Source organism: Apodemus sylvaticus, chromosome 20, assembly GCF_947179515.1.
Source record: "Apodemus sylvaticus chromosome 20, mApoSyl1.1, whole genome shotgun sequence".
Lineage (NCBI taxonomy): Eukaryota > Metazoa > Chordata > Mammalia > Rodentia > Muridae > Apodemus > Apodemus sylvaticus.
Genome location: NC_067491.1, coordinates 55,667,480 through 55,688,570, shown reverse-complemented (window position 1 = coordinate 55,688,570; position 21,091 = coordinate 55,667,480). Strand labels below are relative to the sequence as shown.

Below are 21,091 nucleotides of genomic sequence, written 5' to 3'. Positions count from 1 at the left end.
TTTTTGCCGAATTAATTTAATATTTTAAATAATAACTGGATTTTTTATCATAAAATCTTTCAGTGACAAGTAGATTTTTTCTTAAAAATAGAACTCACCTTAGTCAATGTCATGCATAATTATTTCATGAAATGTCAATTAATTATACAAACAATTATACAGACTTTCATTTTATTAAATTTTTTATATGTGTCCTGTATTTACATGATTTTAAAAGCACCTGTCTTCCTCTCAACAATGTCCAGAACTCCCCCTCTTTTTCGCTTTGATGGCTTCTATTTGACTGTTTTCATATAAGTAATAAATGTTCACATCTCTGTCATTATGTTACTCAATAGTTGGTAAGCATTTGTTCTGTCAATTTCTGTCATGAAATACAAATGAAGTATAAATATGTTTTTACCCATGAGATATCTTGTATTTCACTAGGTAGCACACCTTCAATACTGTTGCATTTCTGTAATTTATTATGAATTATTGGACATTCACTATGTCATTTTGCCTTAGTGGGTTGGCATATGTAATCATCTAATGATGTATCTCATTTAGATTGCTTCATTGCTGAAGAAGAGGGTATTTACTAATCCCGTCGGAGAATTGGTGAACATGAATCTCAGAGAAAACCTGTGTGCAGAATATGAGATTTTCAACATTTGGAATTTCCCTCAAGGCTTTGGACTAAAGGTGAAAATAGGAGGTTACTTCCCCCATTTCCCAAAGAGTCAACAACTGCACATATCTGAAGACTTGAAGTGGGCCATGGGAGAAACACCGGTGTGTACACTGTAATTTTTATTCTTTTTTGCATGTTTATTTAAAAAAAATTTGGAATTGGGTCATGGGCTAGAGGTAGAGAACAACTTCATGTCTTGTTTCAGAGTCAAGCACCCATGTTTGATTTTGATTGTTCACAAACTGCTGTAAGTCTACATATTGGAGATCCAGTGCCTCTGGCTTCCATGGACACTTAATTCCAACTTACCTCAGACTGCAAAAATATGTATAAAAAATTAAAATATAATAAAATGTTTAGCCTATTTAAATTTATAACTAGTTATAGACTGTGAAATTTTGTGATTCTGTGCGTATATCTTTATAAATCAATCAAGAATATTGTGTAATTTTATTTATTTTATTTTTCCAACAATGTAACTCTTGATATTTATTGGTAATTACATTATCAGAGTATAAACCAATATATTTTATTTCTGTTTTTAAATGTATGTTTCTTTCACTTTGTTTCTTTGTTTCTCTGTCTGTCTGTCTGTCTGTCTGTCTGTCTGTCTGTCTCTTTCTTTCTTTTTTTTCTTTCTGTGTGTATATATGTGAGTACCTGCTCCTGTAGAGATCACTGGTGTTAAGTTCTCTGGAGTTGGAGTTACATAGGGTTGTGAGCCACCATGTAGATGTGAGGAACTTAACTCAGGTCCTCTGGAAGACTAGTAAGTACTCTTAAGTACTGAACCATCTCTCTAGTGTCCCAAACACTTCCTTGCTTTGTCAGCCATGGGGACCTTGAAGCAATGGCACCTCAGAGACAATGAACATGCCCGGAGTATTTGGAATCAACCAGCTTGGCTTGGGAAAGAACTGATTTTAAGACCAGTGCACACAATATTTAAGATGAACCTGGAGTGCCGTATGGTGGCAGAAAGTAAAACCTGTAAAACACATTTAATAAAATAACAGTGAGGTTATGTAAAAAAGAAATAGTACCCAACTACAAACAAAAGAAAATGTTTAACAGCCAAAGCTTGAAAACTTGGAGGGAGAGAATAAGAGGCATTTCTGTAACTAAAATAAGTATCCTTGAGTCCATACTGATATTAGAAGTACAAGGTACAGGTTTGGCTCTGACCCTGACTCAAATCAGCTGTGCAAATACATTGGAGATGATTGGAGAAACTAGAGCATGGGCTGGTTATTTGATACTATGAAGTAATCGCCAAAAATGTTTTTTAAAGTATGATAAAATTATGGCTTTGTAATTTTGAAACCTCTTTATTAGCAATATTACTGACACATTTATGGGAGAGCAGTATATTTATGTTTGTATCATTTTTGTTTGTATTGTGTAAATAAATAGATGAAGAAGAAAGGACAAATGTCTTTCATAGGTTTCTGAACATTGGGTTTAACTAATGGTTGTGTTTCAGCGTGGTAACTAACTGCAATAGATGGGCTGCATCAATATCATACAGGAGCAGCAGAGTAAATGAACCTTGGACATATATATATATATTTATATATATATATATAAATATATATATATATTTATATATATGAATAAAATTGTATTTAACAATATATTATAATACATAGCATATTATATATTTATATACTATAAATATATTTAACAATATACTATAAATATTTATATACTATGCAACTATATATAATATATACATTATTTATACTACACTAATATAAATTAGCTATGTCTTTCCAGAACCAGGGGCCACTCCTCCTTTCTTCTTGTACCTCATTTGATGTGTGGATTATGTTTTGGGTATTCCAGTTTTCTAGGTTAATATCCACTTATTAGTGAGTGCATACCATGATTCACCTTTTGAGTCTGAGTTACCTCACTTAGTATGATGTTCTCTAGCTCCATCCATTTGCCTAAGAATTTCATGAATTCATTGTTTCTAATGGCTGAATAGTACTCCATTGTGTAGATATACCACATTTTTTGTATCCATTCTTCTGTTGAGGGATACCTGTGTTCTTTCCAGCATCTGGCAATTATAAATAGGGCTGCTATGAACATAGTAGAGCATGTATCCTTATTACATGGTGGGGAATCCTCTGGGTATATGCCCAGGAGTGGTATAGCAGGATCTTCTGGAAGGGAGGTGCCCAGTTTTCTGAGGAACCGCCAGACTGCTTTCCAGAGTGGTTGTACCAATTTGCAACCCCACCAGCAGTGGAGGAGTGTTCCTCTTTCTCCGCACCCTCTCCAACACCTGCTGTCTCCTGAATTTTTAATCTTAGCCATTCTGACTGGTGTAAGATGAAATTTTAGGGTTGTTTTGATTTGCATTTCCCTAATGACTAATGAAGTTGAGCATTTTTTAAGATGCTTCTCCGCCATCCAAAGTTCTTCAGGTGAGAATTCTTTGTTTAACTCTGTACCCCATTTTTTAATAGGGTTGTTTGGTTTTCTGGAGTCTAACTTCTTGAGTTCTTTATATATATTGGATATTAGCCCTCTATCTGATGTAGGATTGGTGAAGATCTTTCCCCAATTTGTTGGTTGCCGATCTGTCCTCTTGATGGTGTCCTTTGCCTTACAGAAACTCTGTAACCTTATGAGGTCCCATTTGTCAATTCTTGCTCTTAGAGCATACGCTATTGGTGTTCTGTTCAGAAACTTTCTCCCTGTACCAATGTCCTCAAGGGTCTTCCCCAGTTTCTTTTCTCAGTGAAACAGTATTCGGGAAAACCAGAACGGGGAACTGGGAAGGGGTGGGAGGGAGGACAGGGGAAGAGAAGGGGGCTTACGGGACTTTCGGGGAGTGGGGGGGGCAAGAAAAGGGGAAATCATTTGAAATGTAAATAAATTATATCGAATAAAAAAATTAAGAAAAAAATAAATTAGCTATGTCTTATACAATTAATAATATAGTACATATGATTATAATCTAATATGTTACAACAAATATATTCAGTTCTGTTTCTCTAGAGAACTCTGACTACAGTACTGACAGGAAATTTTTGAACTAGTTGCTAAGTTTTCAGTAAACTAGGATCGATTTAAAGAATAAAGTCTCTTAAATGAAAAATATACTCCTATGCACAGAGTTATTTTTCTTATCAGTTTGTAGCTCTAGAAAAGATGCCATCAAACCACATAACCTTAAACTATTTTGACACTGATGGAGATATGGGTAACTATATTTACATTCCCAGCTATCCTTACATGGTTCTACGGACCACAGTAAACTAATATATTCTACATATGATTTGAGTTTCTCTTTTCTTGTACACACTCTATTGCTGTTCTTGTTAAGCAAGATTATCTGTAATTATATATCTGTCCCTATTTTACTTTTTTGCATGGCAATCTCTGACCTCCCACCTGGTCCCCACCTCACAGTAGTCTGTCGTTCCATTCTCCATCCCCTTCTTCTCTGAGAGGGTGGGCACCCCTTGGGTGCCCCCCACACTCTGGGTCAGAGTTATGACTGTGAGAAGACCTCCCTCTCCCTCATTTGAAGCCCTGTCTTTCTTCTGGAGGTAATCTGTGTAAGTTCCCTCTCCCTACTGTTAAGCATTTCATCTGGGTCATTCCCCTTTAGCCCTGTGAGTCTCTCATGTCCCAGGTCTCTGGTGCATTCTGGAGGTCTCCCCATCCTCCTATCTCCTGAGGTTGCCTGTTTCCATTTTTCTGCTGGCCCCCAGGACTTCAGTCCTTTTCCCTCCCTCAGTGTCAGATCAGGTTCGCTTCCCCCCTCTCCCCTGCCCTGTCCACTTACACTGCAATGTCCCTCCCTCCCTCCCTCTTCACTTATGGTTGCTTTGTTCTCCCTCCCAAGTGGGACTTCAGCTCTTTGACCTTTTTGAGTTCTGTACACTGTATCTTGGATATTCTGTACTTTTCTTCTTCTTTTTTTTTTGACTAAGAAAAAAATCCACTTATTAGTGAATACAAACCATGCATGTATTTTGTATCTGAGTTACCTCACTCAGGATGATATTTTCTAGTTCCATCCATTTGCCTGCAAAATTCAGGAAGCCCTTGTTCCTAATAGCTGAGTAGTATTTCATTGTGTAAATGAACCACATTTTCTGTATCCATTCTTCTGTCATGAGACTTCTAGGTTGTTTCCAGCTTCTGGCTATCACAAATAAGGCTGCTGTGGACATCATGGAACACATACCCCTGTGGCATGGTGGGTAATTTTATTTGGGTATATTCTCAAGAGTGGTATAGCTGGGTCTTAAGGAAGACCTATTTCCAATTTTCTGAGGAAAATTTTGCATTTCCCTCATGATTAAGAATGTTGAACATTTCTTTAGGTGTTTCTCAGCCATCCAGTATTCCTACATTGAGAATTCTTTGTTTAGTTTTGTACCCCATTTTAGTAGGGTTATTTGGTTCTCTGTAGTCTAACTTTTAGTAGGGTTATTTGGTTCTAACTTCTTGAGTTCTTTGTATATACAGGATATTAGCCCTCTATCTCATGTAGGATTGGTAAAGATCTTTTCCCAATCTCTTGGTTGTTGTTTTGTCCTATTGACAGTGTCCGTTGCCTTACAGAAGCTTTGCAATTTTATGAGGTCCCATTTGTCAGTTCTTGATCTTACAGCAGAAGCTATTGGTGTTCTAATCAGGAACTTTTCCTCTGTGCCCATGTGCTCCAGGCTCTTTCCCACTTTCTCTTCTATTGGTTTCAGTGTATCTGGCTTTATGTGGCGGTCCTTGATCCACTTGCACTTGAGCTTTGTCCACGGAGATAATGGATAAATTTTCCTTGTTCTACATATTGACTCCCAGTTTTTGTTGAAAATGCTGTCTTTTTTCCACTCAATGGTTGTAGCTGCTTTGTCAGAGATCAAGTGAGCATAGGTGTGTGGGTTCATTTCTGGGTCTTCACTTCTATTCCATTGATCTACCTGCCTGTCTCTGTACCAATACCATACAGCTTTTTATCACTATTGCTCTGTAGTTGAGCTTCAGGTCAGGGACGGTGATTCTGCCAGAAGTTCTTTTATTGTTGAGAATAGTTTTCGCTATCCTAGGTTTTTTTTTTTTTTTTTTTTTTTTGTTATTTCAAACAAATTTGGAAATTGATTTTTCTAACTCTATGAAGAATTGAGTTGGAATTTTGAGAGGGATTGCATTGAATCTGAAGATTGCCTTTTTTACTATATTAAGCCTGCCAATCCATGAGCATGGGAGATCTTTCCATCTTCTGAGATTTTTTTATTCGATATATTCTTCATTTACATTTCAAATAAGATCCCCTTCCTTGGAACCCCCTTCCCCCTGTTTCCCAATCACCCCCATCCCAGTTCCCAATCTTGGTATTCCCTTACACTGCTGCACTGAGCCTTTCGAGGACCAGGGGCCTGTCCTTCCTTCTTCTTGGCAATCATTTGATATGTGAATTGCTTCTTGGGTATTCTGAGCTTCTGAGATAATATCCGCTCATCAGTGAGTGCATACCATGTGTGCTTTTTTTTGTGATTGGGTCTCCTCACTCAGGATGACATTCTCCAGTTCCACCCACTTGCCTAAGAATTTTATGAATTCATTGTCTTTAATAGCTGAGTAGTATTCCACAGTGTAAATATACCACATTTTCTGTATCCATTCTTCCGTTGAGGAATATCTGGGTTCTTTCAAGATTCTGGCTATTATAAATAGGTCTGCTATAAACACAGTGAAGCATGTGTACTTATTACACGCTGGGGAATCTTCTAGGTATATTCCCAGTAGTTGTATAGCAGGGTACTCTGGTACTACCATGCCCTTTTTTTCTGAGGAACCACCAGACTGATTTCCAGAGTGGTTGTACCAGCTTGCAACCCTACCAGCAGTGAAGGAGTGTTCCTCTTTCTCCAAATCCTTGCCAGCACCTGTTTTCTCCTGAGTTTTTGATCTTAGCCATTCTGAGAGGTGTGAGGTGAAATCTCAGGGTTGTTTCGATTTGAATTTCCCTGATCACTAAGGATTTTGAACATTTCTTTAGGTCCTTCTCAGCCATTCGATATTTCTCAGGTGAAAATTCTTTGTTTAGCTCTATACCCCAATTTTAATATGGTTATTTGGCTCTCTGGAGTCTAACTTGAGTTTTTTGTATATCTTGTATATTAGCCCTCTATCGGACGTAGGGTTAGTAAAGATCTTTTCCCAATTTGTTGGTTGCTGTTTGATTCTCTTGACAGTGTCCTTTGCCTTACAGAAACTTTGTAATTTTATGAAGTCCCATTTGTCAATTCATTTTTTAATCATTTTTTAAATTGAGTATCTTCATTTACATTGCCAATGGTAACATCTTTCCCAATTTCCCCCTCCCAAAAGCCCCCCTCCCCACCTATTCCCTACCCCTCCTCCCACCCCCTGCCTCCATGCCCCTCTACTCAACACACTCCTACCTCCCTCCAACTCCCCCCTGTCAGTTTCCCTTTATTGGGGTCTCTATTAAGCCTTTACCAGACGAAAGACCACTACACTCACTAATTCCCAAGAAGGCATTCCTCTGCCACATTTTTTGGCTGGAACTATGTGTACCCCTTGGTTGATGGTTCAATCCCTGGGAGTCTTGGGGTGTCTGGGTGTCCAAAGTCATTGTTCTTCCCATGGGGCTATATACCCCTTCAGCTCCTCCGGACCATCCTCCAGATCCTCTGTTGGGGACCCCAAGCTCAGTCCAATAGTTGGTTGCTTGTTATATTCAGGTAGCCTCTGTATTTGTAAGGCTCTGGCAGGGCCCCTCAGGAGACAGGCATGGCATGCTCCTTTTAGTACACGCTTCTCATCATTACTATATTAATCCTGCCAATTCAAGAGCATGGAAGATTTTTCCATCTTCTTATGTCTTCTTCAATTTTTTTCTTCAAAGAGTTGAAGTTCCTGTAATACAGATCTTTCACTTGTTTGGTTAGAGTCACACCAAGATACTTTATATTGTTTGTGGCTATTGAGAAGGGTATCATTTCCCTAATTTCTTTCTCAGCCTGTTCATCCTTTGAATAAAGGAAGGCTACTGATTTGCTTGAGTTAATTTTATATCCAGTCACTTTGCTGAAGTTGTTTATCAGGTTTAGGAGTTCTCTGGTATAATTTTGGGGTCACTTACGTATACTATCCTATCACCTGCAAATAGTGATACTTTGACTTCTCCCTTTCCAATCTGAAACCCTTTGACCTCCGTTTGTTGTCTAATTGCTCTGGCTCAGACTTCCGAGTACTACATTGAACAGGAATGGAGAGAGTGGACAGCCTTGTCTAGTTCCTGATTTCAGTGGGATTGCTTCAAGTTTTTCTCCATTTAGTTTGATGTTGGCTACTGGATTTCTGTATATTGCTTTTACTATGTTTAGATATGGGCCTTGGATTCCTGATCTTTCCAAGACTTTTATCATGAAGAGGTGTTGGATTTTGTCAAATGCTTTCTCAGCATCTAATGAAATTATCATGTCATTTTTTTTCTTTGAGTTTGTTTATATAGTGGATTACATTGATGGTTTTCTGTAAATTGAACCATCTCTGAATCCTTGGGATGAAGCCAACTTGATCATGGTGGATGATCCTTTTGATGTATTCTTCGACATGCCTAGCAAGCATTTTATTGAGTATTTTTGCATCAATATTCATAAGGGAAATTGGTCTAAATTTCTCCTTCTTTGTTGGGTCTTTGTGTGTTTTAGATATCAGTGTAATTGTGGCTTCATAAAATGATTTGGGTAGTGTTTCTTATGTTTCTATTTTGTGGAATAATTTGAAGAGTAATGGTGTTAAGTCTTCTTTGAAAGTCTGGTGGAACTCTGCATTGAACCCATAGTGCAAATAGGTTCAATGGACTAGTCATGGACTTTTTTTTTGTTGGGAGACTATTGATGACTGCTTTCTATATTCCATCTTTGTTCCTAAAGTATATTTCTTGTATACAGCACTGTGTATACTGTTTACACATCTATTCTGTTTACCCTATTTTTTTATTGGTGAATTGCTTCCATTGATGTTGAGAGATATTAATGACCAATGATTGTTAGTTCCTGTTATTTTATTGTTTATGGTGGTATTGTGTGCATGTGTTTCCTTTCTTTTTTTTTGCCATAAAATGATTTTTTTTTGTGTTTCTTTGGTGTCGTTACCTTTCTTGTGTTGGTGTTTTCTTTTTATCATCCTCTGTTCAGTTGAGTTAGTAGAAAGATAATTGCTTACATTTGGTTTTGTCAAATAATATCTTCATTTCTCCATCCATGGTGATTGAAAGTTTTACGTGCTATAGTAGTCTGAGACATCTGTGGTCTCTTAAGGTCTTCAAGACATCTGTTTAGGACCTTTAGAATCTCAGTTGAGAAGTCAGGTGTAATTCTAATAGTTTTACCTTCATATGTTACATTTCCTTTTTCCTTGCTGCTTTTAATATACCCTCTTTATTCTGAACATTTTGTGTTTTAGTTATTATGTGGTTGAAGAGTTTCCTTTTTTGGTCCAATCTATTCTGTGTTCTGTAAGTTTATTGTATGTTAATAGCCTTTTCTTTTTTCAGTTTAGGGGTGTTTTCTTTTATGATTTTTGAAAATATTTTATATGCCTTTGAACTGGGAATTTTTACCCTATTATATTCCTATTATTCTTAGGTTTGGTCTTTTCATAGTGTCCCAGAGTTCCTGGATATTTTGAGTTAGGAATGTTTTACTTTTGGAGTTTTGTTTGTATGCATCATTTTCTTCTATTGAATTGTTTATACCTGCGATTCTCTCTTCCAGGTCTTATATTATGTTGTTGACTCTGGGGCCTATAATTATTGTTCTCTTTTCTAGGTTTTGCATCTCCAGGGTTGTGTCCATTCTTGTTGTCTCTATTGCTTCTATTTCTGTTTTTAGGTCTTGAGCAGTTTTATTCATTTCTTTCACAGATTGGATTCTATTTCCCTTTATTTTTGTAAGGGGTTTATTTATTCCCTTTTTAAAGGCCTCTATAATCTTCCTAATATTTTATTTAAGGTTATCTTTTTGTGATTCTGATTTATTAGGATAAAAAGCGATTGGCTATAGAAGCAGTTCTGGGTTCTGTTGATGCACTGGTTTGTGTTAATTTCATTCTTGCTCTTACCTTTAGTCATCTGGTTGTCACTGGGGTTGGCTGGCCCTGTAGTCCCACTGGGAGTAGTTACCTGCTGGGATTTATAGTCTTGTGTAGAAGCAAGCCACCCAAACACAAGGAGAGCTGTTGGCTTGGTTGTGAGTGTAGATCTTAGTTTGCAGGTAGCACTGTAGACTAGAAGATGGAGTTGGCTTTCTTACGTGGGAGTAGGACTCCCAGGCAGAGCTCTAGCCTAGGCAGTAAGGTATTAGTTCAAGATTGCAGGTAGAAGTATGGGCCAGCAAAAAGATGGAGCTCTGAAAAGATGGAGTAGGCATAAGAGATCTCGGTTTGCTGGGGTCCTAGCAGGCAGAGGATTGGTGTATGTGTATCTCACCTGGCTGTTCCCTGTGAGAGCAGACCTCCTGAGAGACAGGCAGAGCTGTGGGCTGGGGAGAATGGTCCAAATCCTGATTGCAAGTAGAGGTATGGATCAGAAGGAAGATGGAGCCACCATGTAATTTTTTTTGTGAAACATTTTTGTGTATCTTAGTCTTTCACTGTAACTTTAATTTTATTATGTCTCTAAGGGTCTCTAGCCACCTACTATGAGCATATACATGGTATATTATTGAATAAGCCTTCACTATTCCATCACAATTTTATTCACTAAATGTTCTTTCCCCCTTTTTGATTTCTAAACTTTTCAAACACAAAAGTTTTCTACTAAGCAATCTGTGTGGATCACTTGAATTTAAGAAGAAACAAATTTTCATCTCTTCATACAAACATTTACACTTAGAATGTGAAAATACTTCCACGATATTTTATGGCCTTTAATTTAATTGCAGGTTTATGCAATTAAATGCTCAGATACCCTAATTTGGCAAATAATGCAAGAAAATAGAAGTGTATTATCACACAATTTTTACTGTCTTAATTATTGTTTTGATGCTGTGAACAGATACCATGACCAAGGCAACTCTTATTAGAAAAACATTTAATTGGGGTTGACTTACAGGTTTGGAGGTTCAGCCCATTATTATCAAGGGGGAAGCATGGCAGCATCCAGTCAGGCATGATGTAGGAAGAGCTAAGAGTTTTGCATCCTGTTCTGATGGCATACAGGAGAAGGCTGGCTTCCTGGGAGATAGGATGAGGGTTTTAAAGCCCATACCCACAATGACACACTATTCCCACAATGCCTTACCTTGAAATAGTGCCATTTCCTGGGTTACACATTTCTTTTTTTTTTTTTTTTAAGGATTTTACTTTTTATTGATATATTTTTTATTTACATTTCAAATGATTTCCCCTTTTCTGGGTCCCCACTCCCCGCAAGTCCCATAAGCCCTCTTCCCTCCCCCTGTTCCTCCATCTACCCCTTCCCTCTTCCCTGTTCTAGAATTCTCCTATACTCTTGCACTGAGTCTTTCCAGAACCAGGGGGCCACTCCTCCATTCTTTTTGGACATCATTTAATTTTGGATTATGTCTTGGGCATTCAAAGTTTCTAGGCTAATATCCACTTATCAGTGAGTGCATACCATGATTGATCTTTTGAGACTGGGTTACCTCACTTAGTATAATGTTCTCCAGCTTCATCCATTTGTCTAAGAATTTCATGAATTCATTGTTTCTAATGGCTGAATAGTACTCCATTGTGTAAATATACCACATTTTTTGTATCCATTCCTCCATTGAAGAACACCTAGGTTCTTTCCAGCTTCTGGATACTACAGATAAGGCTGCTATGAACATAGTGGAGCATGTGTCCTTATTGCATCCTGAAGAATCCTCTGGATATATGCCCAGGAGTGGTATAACAGGGTCCCCCGGAAGTGTCATGCGCAGTTTTCTGAGGAACCGTCAGACTGATTTCCAAAGTGGTTGCACCATCTTGCAATCCCACTAGCAGTGGAGGAGTGGTCTCCTTTCTCCACATCCTCGCCAACACCTGCTGTCTCCTGAGTTTTTGACCTTAGCCATTCTGACTGGTGTGAAGTGAAATCTCAGGGTTATTTTGATTTGCATTTATCTAATGATTAATGATATTGAACATTTCTTAAGGTGTTTCTCAGCTCTCCAAAGTTCTTCATGTGAAAATTCTTTGTTTAGCTCCGTACCCCACTTTTTAATGGGGTTATTTTTTTCTCTGGGTTCTACTTTCTTGAGTTCTTTGTATATATTAGATATTAGCCCTCTGTCGGATTTAGGGTTGGTGAAGATCCTTTCCCAATCTGTTGGTTGACGTTTTGTCCTTTTGACAGTGTTCTTTGCCTTACAGAAACTTTGTAGTTTTATGAGGTCCCATTTGTCAATTCTTGATCTTAGAGCATAAGCTATTGGTGTTCTATTCAGGAACTTTTCCCCTATGCCCATGTCCTCCAGGGTCTTCCCCAGTTTCTTTTCGATTAGTTTCAGATGTCAGGTTTTATGTGGAGGTCCTTGATCAACTTGGAGTTGAGCTTGGTACAAGGAGATAAGAATGGATCAATTCGCATTCTTCTGCATGCTGACCTCCAATTGAACCAGCACCATTTATTGAAAAGACTATCTTTTTTCCACTGGATGCTTTCAGCTCCATTGTCGAAGATCAAGTGACCATAGGCATGTGGGTTCATTTCTGGGTCTTCAATCCTATTCCATTGATCTGCTTGCCTGATATTGTACCAATACCATGCAGTTTTTATCAGTATTGCTCTGTAGTAAAGTTTAAAGTCTGGGATACTGAATCCCCCTGAAGTTCTTTTACTGTTGAGAATAGTTTTAGCTATCCTGGGTTTTTTGTTATTCCAGATGAATTTGAGAATTGCTCTTTCTAGCTCTATGAAGAACTGGGTTGGGATTTTTATGGGGATAGCATTGAATCTGTAAATTGCCTTTGGCAAGATGGCCATTTAAAGTATATTAATCCTGCCAATCCACGAGCTTGGAAGATTTTTCCATTTTCTGAGATCTTCTTCGATTTCCTTCTTCAGAGATCTGAAGTTCTTGTCATATAGGTCTTTAACTTGTTTGGTTAGAGTCACCCCAAGATACTTTATGTTGTTTATAGCTATTGTGAAGGGAGTCATTTCCCCAATTTCCTTCTCAGTCTGCTTATCCTTTGAATATATAAAGGCTACTGATTTGCTTGCGTTGATTTTGTAGCCAGCCACTTTGCTGAAGTTGTTTATCAGCTGTAGGAGTTCTCTAGTAGAGTTTTTAGGGTCACTTAAGTATACGATCATATCATCAGAAAATAGTGATAGTTTGACTTCTTCCTTTCCAGTTTGTATCCCTTTGACTTCCTTATGTTGTCTAATTGCTCTAGCTAGGACTTCAAGAACTATATTGAAAAGATATGGAGAGAGGGGGCAGCCTTGTTTAGTCCCTGATTTTAGTGGGATTGCTTCAAGTTTCTCTCCATTTAGTTTGATGTTGGCTACCGGTTTGCTGTATATTACTTTTACTATGTTTAGATACGGGTCTTGGATTCCTGTCCTTTCCAAGACTTTTAGCATGAAAGGATGCTGAATTTTGTCAAATGCTTTTTCAGCATCTAATGAAATGATCATGTGGTTTTTTTCTTTGAGTTTGTTTATGTAGTGGATAGCATTTATGGATTTCCTTATATTGAACCATCCCTGCATCCCTGGGATGAATCCTACTTGATCATGGTGGATGATCATTTTTATGTTCTTGGATTCGGTAGGCAAGAATTTTATTTAGTATTTTTGCATCAATATTCATAAGGGAAATTGGCCTGAAATTCTCTTTCTTAGTTGGATCTTTGTGTGGTTTTGGTATTAGCGTAATAGTGGCTTCGAAGAAGGAGTTGGGTAGTGTTCCTTCTGTTTCTATTTGGTGGAAGAGTTTGAAGAGTATTGGTGTTAAGTCTTCTTTGAAGGTCTGATAGAATTCTGCACTGAAACCATCTGGTCCTGTGCTTTTTTTGGTCGGAAGCCTATCTATGACCCCTTCTATTTCTTTAGGGGTTATGGGTCTGTTTAGATGGTCTATTTGATCCTGGTTTAATTTTGGTAATTGGTATCTGTCTAAGAAAATGTCCATTTCCTCCAGATTCTCCAGTTGTGTTGAGTACAGGTTTTTTTTAGTAGGATCTGATGATTTTTTGAATTTCCTCGGTTTCTGTTGTAATATCTCCGTTTTCACTTCTAATTTTGCTAATTTGGATATTTTCTCTGTGCCCTTTGGTTAGTCTGGCTAAGGGTTTATCTATCTTGTTGATTTTTTCAAAGAACCAGCTTTTGGTTTTGTTGATTCTTTGTATGGTTCTCTTGGTTTCTACTTGATTGATTTCAGCCCTGAGTTTGATGATTTCCTGTCTCCTTCTCCTCCTGGGTGAATTCGCTTCTTATTGTTCCAGGGCTTTCAGTTGTTCCGTTAATCTTCTAGTGTAAGCTCTCTCGAATTTCTTTTTGGAGGCACTCAAAGCTATGAGTTTTCCTCTTAGCACTGCTTTCATTGTGTCCCATAGATTTGTGTATGTTGTGACTTCATTTTCATTAAATTCTAAGAAATCTTTGATTTCTTTCTTCATTTCTTCCTTGACCAAGGTATCATTGAGTAGAGTATTGTTCAGTTTCCAGGTGTATGTGGGCTTTCTGTTGTTTTTACTGTTATTAATGACCACCTTTACTCCATAGTGATCTGATAGGAGGCATGGGAGATTATTTCAATCTTCTTATATTTTTGAGATCTGTCTTGTGACCAACTATATGATCTATTTTGGAGAAGGTACCATGAGGTGCTGAGAAAAAGGTATATTCTTTTGCTTTGGGATGAAAAGTTCTATATACATCTGTTAACTCCAATTGGTTCAACGCTTCAATTAGTTTCACTGTCTCCCTGTTTAGTTTCTGTTTCCTGATGAGTCCATTGGTGATAGTGGAGTGTTGAAGTCACCCACTATTATTGTGTTAGGTGCAATGTGTACTTTGAGCTTTAGTAAAGTTTCTTTTATGAATGAGGGCAGCCTTGTATTTGGGGCATAGATGTTCAGGATTGAGAGTTCTTCTTGTTGGATTTTTCCTTTGACCAGCAAGTAGTGACCTTCCATGTCTCTTTTGATGACATTAGGTTGAAAGTCATTTTTTTTCCTCAAATTAGAATGGCAACTCTGGCTTGTTTCCTGGGACCATCTGCTTATAGAATTGTCTTCCATCCTTTTACTCTAAGGTAGTTTTTGTCTTTGACACTGAGGTGTGTTTTCTGTATGCAGCAAAATGTAGGGTCATGTTTACATAACCAGTCTGTTAGTCTATGTCTTTTTATTGGGGAATTCAGTCCATTGATGTTAAGAGATATCAAGGAGTAGTGGTTATTGCTTCCTATCATTTTTTATTTTAATTTTATACTTGTGTGGTTATTTTCTTTGGGTTTTCTGAAAGAAGCTTAATATCCTGCTTTTTTCCAGGGTATAGTTTCCCTCATTGTAATGGTGTTTTCCCCCTATTATCCTTTGTAGGGTTGGGTTTGTAGAAAGATATTGTGTAAATTTGGTTTTGTCATGGAATATCTTGGTTTCACCATCTATAGTAATTGAGAGTTTCGCTGGGTATAGTAGTCTCGGCTGGCATTTCTGTTCTCTTAGAGTCTGCAGGAGCTCCGCGTAGGATCTTCTAGCTTTCATGGTCTCTGGTGAGAAGTCTCGTGCAATTTTGATTGGTCTTCCTTTTTATGTTACTTTTTCTCTTACTGCCCTAAGTATTCTTTCTTTGTTTAGTACATTTGGAGTTTTGATTATTATGTGACTGGAGGTATTTCTGTTCTGGTCCAGTCTGTGTGGAGTTCTGTAGGCTTCTTGTATATTCATGGGCATCTCTCTCTTTAGGTTAGGGAAGTTTTCTTCCATAATTTTGTTGAAGATATTTGCTGGCCCTTTAAGTTGTAAATCTTCACTCTCATCAATGCCTATAATCCTTAGTTTTGGCTTTCTCATTGTGTCCTGGATTTCCTGGATGTTTTGGGTTACAAACTGTTTGCATTTTTCATTTTCTTTAACTGTTGAGTCCATGGTTTCTATGGTATCTTCAGCATCTGAGATTCTTTCTTCTATCTCTTGTATTCTGTTGTTGATATTTGCATCTATGTCCCCTGATTTCTTCCCAAGGTTTTCTATCTCCAATGTTGTCTTCCTTTGTGCTTTCTTAGTTGTTTCTACTTCTGTTTTTGGATCCTGGAAGTTTTTGCTCAGTTCCATCATTTGCTTGTTTGTGTTTTCCTCTAATTCTTTAAGAGATTTTTGTGTTTCTTCTTTCATGACTTCTGCCTGTTGATCAAAGTTCTCCTGTATTTCTTTAAGTGATTTTTGCATTTCCTCCTTATTAGCTTTTGTATTCCCCTGAATTTCTTTCAATGATTTTTGTGTTTCCCTTGTAAGGGCTTCTAATTTTTTATCCATTTTCTCCTGAATTTCTTTAAGTTTGTCCTTCATGTGTTCCTGTACCAGCATCATGACCAGTGATTTTAAATCCAAATCTTGTTTTTCTGGTGTGTTGGGGTATCCAGTACTTGCTATTGTTGGAGAATTGGGTTCAGATGCTGCCATAGTGCCTTGGTTTCTGTTAGTAACATTCCTACGTTTGCCTTTAGCCATCTAGTTCTCCCAGGCTTTAGATGGTCTTATTGTCACTGGCTGGTGCTTCGACCTACTGTGGATCTTTAAGGTTGTCTCTGCAACACTGGATGACTGGATTTCCTCTGGCACAGATTACTGATATGCTGCCTTCCTCTTTTGTGCCTTTGGAGCCCTTCTCAGTCTTGCCTCAAGCAATGTTATACTTAGCTTGTCAAGGTCAACCAGGTGTTCTCTGTCTGCTCTATTATGGAGTGAAGATGTTGTGGTAGGGGTCACTCCCTCTGTTGATTCTCACATAGGACACAGGTGCCGCGATGGACTGGCTTGCAGATGAACCGCCTATGTGCTAAGTTCCTGAGTGCAGGCAGACCCCTGGCAGTTTGCACCACCAGAGATCTAAAGCTCAGGATGATACAGTACCTAGTGACCCTTTTCTGTCCTGTCAGGCTATTGATTCACCTGTCTGTCTCTGTATTAATATCATGTGGTCTTCATCACTATTTCTCTGTAGTACGGTTGCAAGTCAGGCATGGTTATCACCACAGAAGTTCTATTATTTTCTAGAATTATTGTGATTATCCTGTGATTTTTGTTTTCCATATGAGGTTGAGAATTGCTCTTTACATGCCCTTGAAGAATTGCGTTGCAAATTTGATAGGAATTATATTGAACCTGCAGATTGCTTTTGGTCACATGGTTATTTTCACTGTTAATCCTATTGCTCTGTGAACACTGGGGATCTTTCTGTCTTCTGAGTTCTTCTATGCCCTCTGTCAGAGACTTGAAGTTCATGACATACATATCTCTCACTTGCTTAGTTGTATTTACACCATGATATCTTATAATATTTGTGGCTATTGTGACTGTTTTTGTTTCTCTAATTTCTTTCTCAGCAATTATGAATTTCTACAAAGGATGGCTATTGACTTGTTTTAGTGTAATTTTATATCACGCCATTTTGCTGAAGTTGTTTATTAGCTTTAGAAATTCTCTGGTAGAATTTTGGGGATCGCTTATGTATATGATTACTTCTTCAAATAGTAATACCTTGACTTCTTCCTTTCTAATTTTTATCCCATTGATCCCCATTTGTTGTCTAATTGTTCTAGAAATAATTTCAAATAGTATATTTAGAAGATAGGGAGAGAATTAGCATCCTTGTCTTGCCCCTGATTTTAATGTTATTGCTTCAACATTCTCTCCATTTAATTTGATGTTGCCTATTGGCTCAGTGTATACTGTTTTTTATTATGTTTACACACATGTCATGAATTTCTGATCTCTTCAAAACTTTATTTATTTATTTTTATTTTTTATTTTTTCAAGTTAAAAATATATTATTTTATTTCATGCTCATTGCTGTTTTGCTTGCATGCATTTTGTGTGAGTATATTAGATCCCATGGAATAGGAGTTGAAGACATCTGTGAGCTCCCCCATGGGTTCAGGTACTTGAACCCTGGTCCTCTCACAGAGCTGTCAAAGGATGGTGTTAACTGCTGAGCCATCTCTCTACAATTCACTAACTTTTTAGTTTTTTTAAAATTAAACTAATGAAATTTATTTTAAAACAGAACTCAGTATCACCATTTTTTTAAGTCTTTGTTTTTGAGGTATGTTTCTTGTATGAAATAGAATGATGGATTTCTTTAAGTATCCAGCCTGTTAGCCTGTGTCTTTTTATTGGGGAGTTGAGTCTGCTGATGTTTCTAGAGAAGGCACGTTTCTAGAGAAGTGACAGAATATAATACTGCATCTTCAGGCAGCAGGATTACAAAAAATAAAACAAAACAAACAAACAAAAAACATTGGATTGTTAGAAGTTTTAAAATTCTGGAGCCTACCCTTATTGGCCCACTTTCTTCAACTCAGCCATAGCTTCTAGTCCTTTCAAAATGTGGAACTCAATAGTGGCTAAGCAGACAAATCTGACACTATGTGTGCCATTTTCATCCAAACAACCACATGCAACCCCCTTTTGGTTACTTACAGTTTTTGTCATAATAATAACGATGAAATTCATAATAAAATAAAGTTATTCTATTTTCATAAGTACTTATTATTTATCAGTTTCAAAACTTTTAAAGTCAAAATCAGAAAGCAAATTATATACTTAAACATTTAATGTCCTAGAGATTCACTGATTTGAAATCTTTTACATTATGATTTTTAAAAACTTTTATCAATATCAGAGATAATGCTTATAAGTAAGTGTCTTCTCTCTTTATCTTGAAAGTGGTATGTTACACTACCAGGGATGTACTGTTCCAGAGCAGCATGATATTACCGCTTCCTACAACATCAAAGAAAAGAATTGTTGCTGAACAACAAAATGTTTATTGTGATATCCTCTGATTAATACAGATACTAAATGATCAAGTGTATAATGAGGAAATTTATTAAGGTTTCTTGTTAATGTTCTCCAGCAGATCTGGAACAGTGTGTGAGCTGTCTACCTGATGAGTATGCCAACACAGAACACACACACTGCCTGAAAAGACATCTCTCCTATCTGGCCTATGAAGACCCATTGGGAATGTCTCTTGCTTGCATGTCCCTGTGTTTCTCTGTACTCACAAGTCTTGTATTTGGTATTTTTGTGAAATACAGTGATACTCCCATTGTGAAGGCCAACAACCGCAATCTCAGTTACATCCTACTAATCTCCATCACACTCTGTTTCCTCTGTGCTTTGCTTTTTATTGGGCATCCGAACATGGGTACCTGCATCCTGCAGCAGACCACATTTGGTATCTTTTTCACAGTGGCTTTATCTAGTGTCTTGGCCAAGACAATTACTGTGGTTCTGGCTTTCAAGATTACTACTCCAAGAAGAAGAATGAGATCAATGTTGATATCAGGGGCACCTAACTTTGTCATTCCCCTCTGTACCCTGCTCCAACTTGTTCTCTGTGGAATTTGGCTAGCAGTATCACCTCCTTTTATTGATACAGATACACAATCTGAACATGGGCAGATCACCATTGTGTGCAACAAAGGCTCAGTCATTGCATTCCACTTTGTTCTGGGATATTTGGGATCCTTGGCTGTGGGTAGCTTCACTGTGGCTTTCTTAGCCCGGAATCTGCCTGATAGATTCAATGAAGCCAAATTTCTAACCTTCAGCATGCTGGTGTTCTGCAGTGTGTGGGTCACCTTCCTTCCTGTCTACCACAGCACCAAAGGGAAGGACATGGTGGCTGTGGAGGTCTTCTCCATTTTGGCTTCCAGTGCAGGGCTTTTAGTCTGCATTTTTGTTCCAAAGTGTTATGTTATTTTGATAAGACCTGATTCAAACTGTCTTCAAAATTATAGGAATAAATTACTTTATTAAAACTTGCATAGTATTACATTTTTAGATTATACTTAAAATATCTGTGTTCATTTTCCTGGGAATAAGCACCTTATCCATTTTCAGATTTAATCAGTTGCCTGTTGCACTTTTTGTAGGGTTGAGGCCTTTTGATATTTTCTTCATCCAGTTTAGCATGTTCTTTTATGTCTTTCTTGTTTAGCTCACATTTTGGAGACATGTGGGTGAGAATATATGTTATAGCTTCTATTTCCAGAAAACATATCCTCACCACAAGCTCTATAATTCATTGACCCTCAAGATATTTGCTTTCTAGAGAAAGCATTCAATCTCCTGGATGAGGAGATCCTCAGCTGGATAGGAGGCAGATTCAGCTGAGCTTGCTCCCCTGTACTGTAAGTCAATGGCCATTACACGAAGTGGAAATAGTGTCTCTTTGCCAAGTTAGCTCTTAGAACTTGAGACAACAAAACAGCTTCCTCTTGGGCAAACAGAATAGTGCTAGAGCTTTGCTGTGGAGGATTGGTTGCAGTGTGTCAGAGAACTGTGTCACTAACACATTGGAAGCTGAATGCTCAGAAGGCCTTCTGGATTGTTTTTAAACAGAACAATGTGAAAACACTCAAGAGTGAGAAGTTGCATTTAATGGGTGATCACTTCTAGGTTCCTATTACCAGAATGATTTGAGTATCAGTCTGACTTTCCATATTTGGTAACATAAGTAAATGTTAAGACCTGGGATATTGTTTTAGCACCAAAATTTCTAGATCAACACACCAGTGAAGCCTAAGTGATGGATGTGAAAAGGAGGTGGAATGATTGATTGCAAGAGACAGAGGTAATGGGTTACTTCACAGAGGCATTGTTATCCAGAAGCAAAGGAACTGATGATTGTACGAACACATAGATTTTGGAAGCATGAATAATATATGCACAGGTACAAGCCATAAAATATCCTAGTAGTGCAAGTGGACATGGACTCCAAGTCCTATCCCTGAACAAATATTTTTCTTTTCATATCTGTGGACAAGAGAAAATCAGTTTTCTACAGTGTAGTTGTAGAGGTCATGTCATCCACATTTCAGAGAAGGGTCATGTCTTATGTTGTAGTTTAAAAGCATAATACATATTCAGAAAGACTAAGAACAAAAATTCAGGAGAAAATACATGCTGGTGAGGATGTGGAGGAGGAACATTCCTCCAGTGTTGGTGGGGTTACAAGATGGCACAACCAGTCTGGAAATCAGTCTGGCTGTTCCTCAGAAAACTAGTCATGATACTACTGGAGGACCCCACCATACCACTCCTGAGCATATACCCAGAGGATTCCCCAGTATGTAATAAGGATACATGCTCCACTATGTTTATAGCAGCCCTATTTATAATAGCCAGAATCTGGAAAGAACCGAGATGTCCCTCAGTGGAGGAATG

At 37.7% G+C, this 21,091-nt stretch overlaps 1 pseudogene; it reads left to right on the top strand.

Moving 5' to 3' along the window:
- LOC127670578 (vomeronasal type-2 receptor 116-like) overlaps positions 1-19,681 on the top strand; it is a 32,014-nt pseudogene extending 12,333 nt beyond the window's left edge.
- The last annotated feature ends 1,410 nt before the right edge of the window (positions 19,682-21,091 follow it).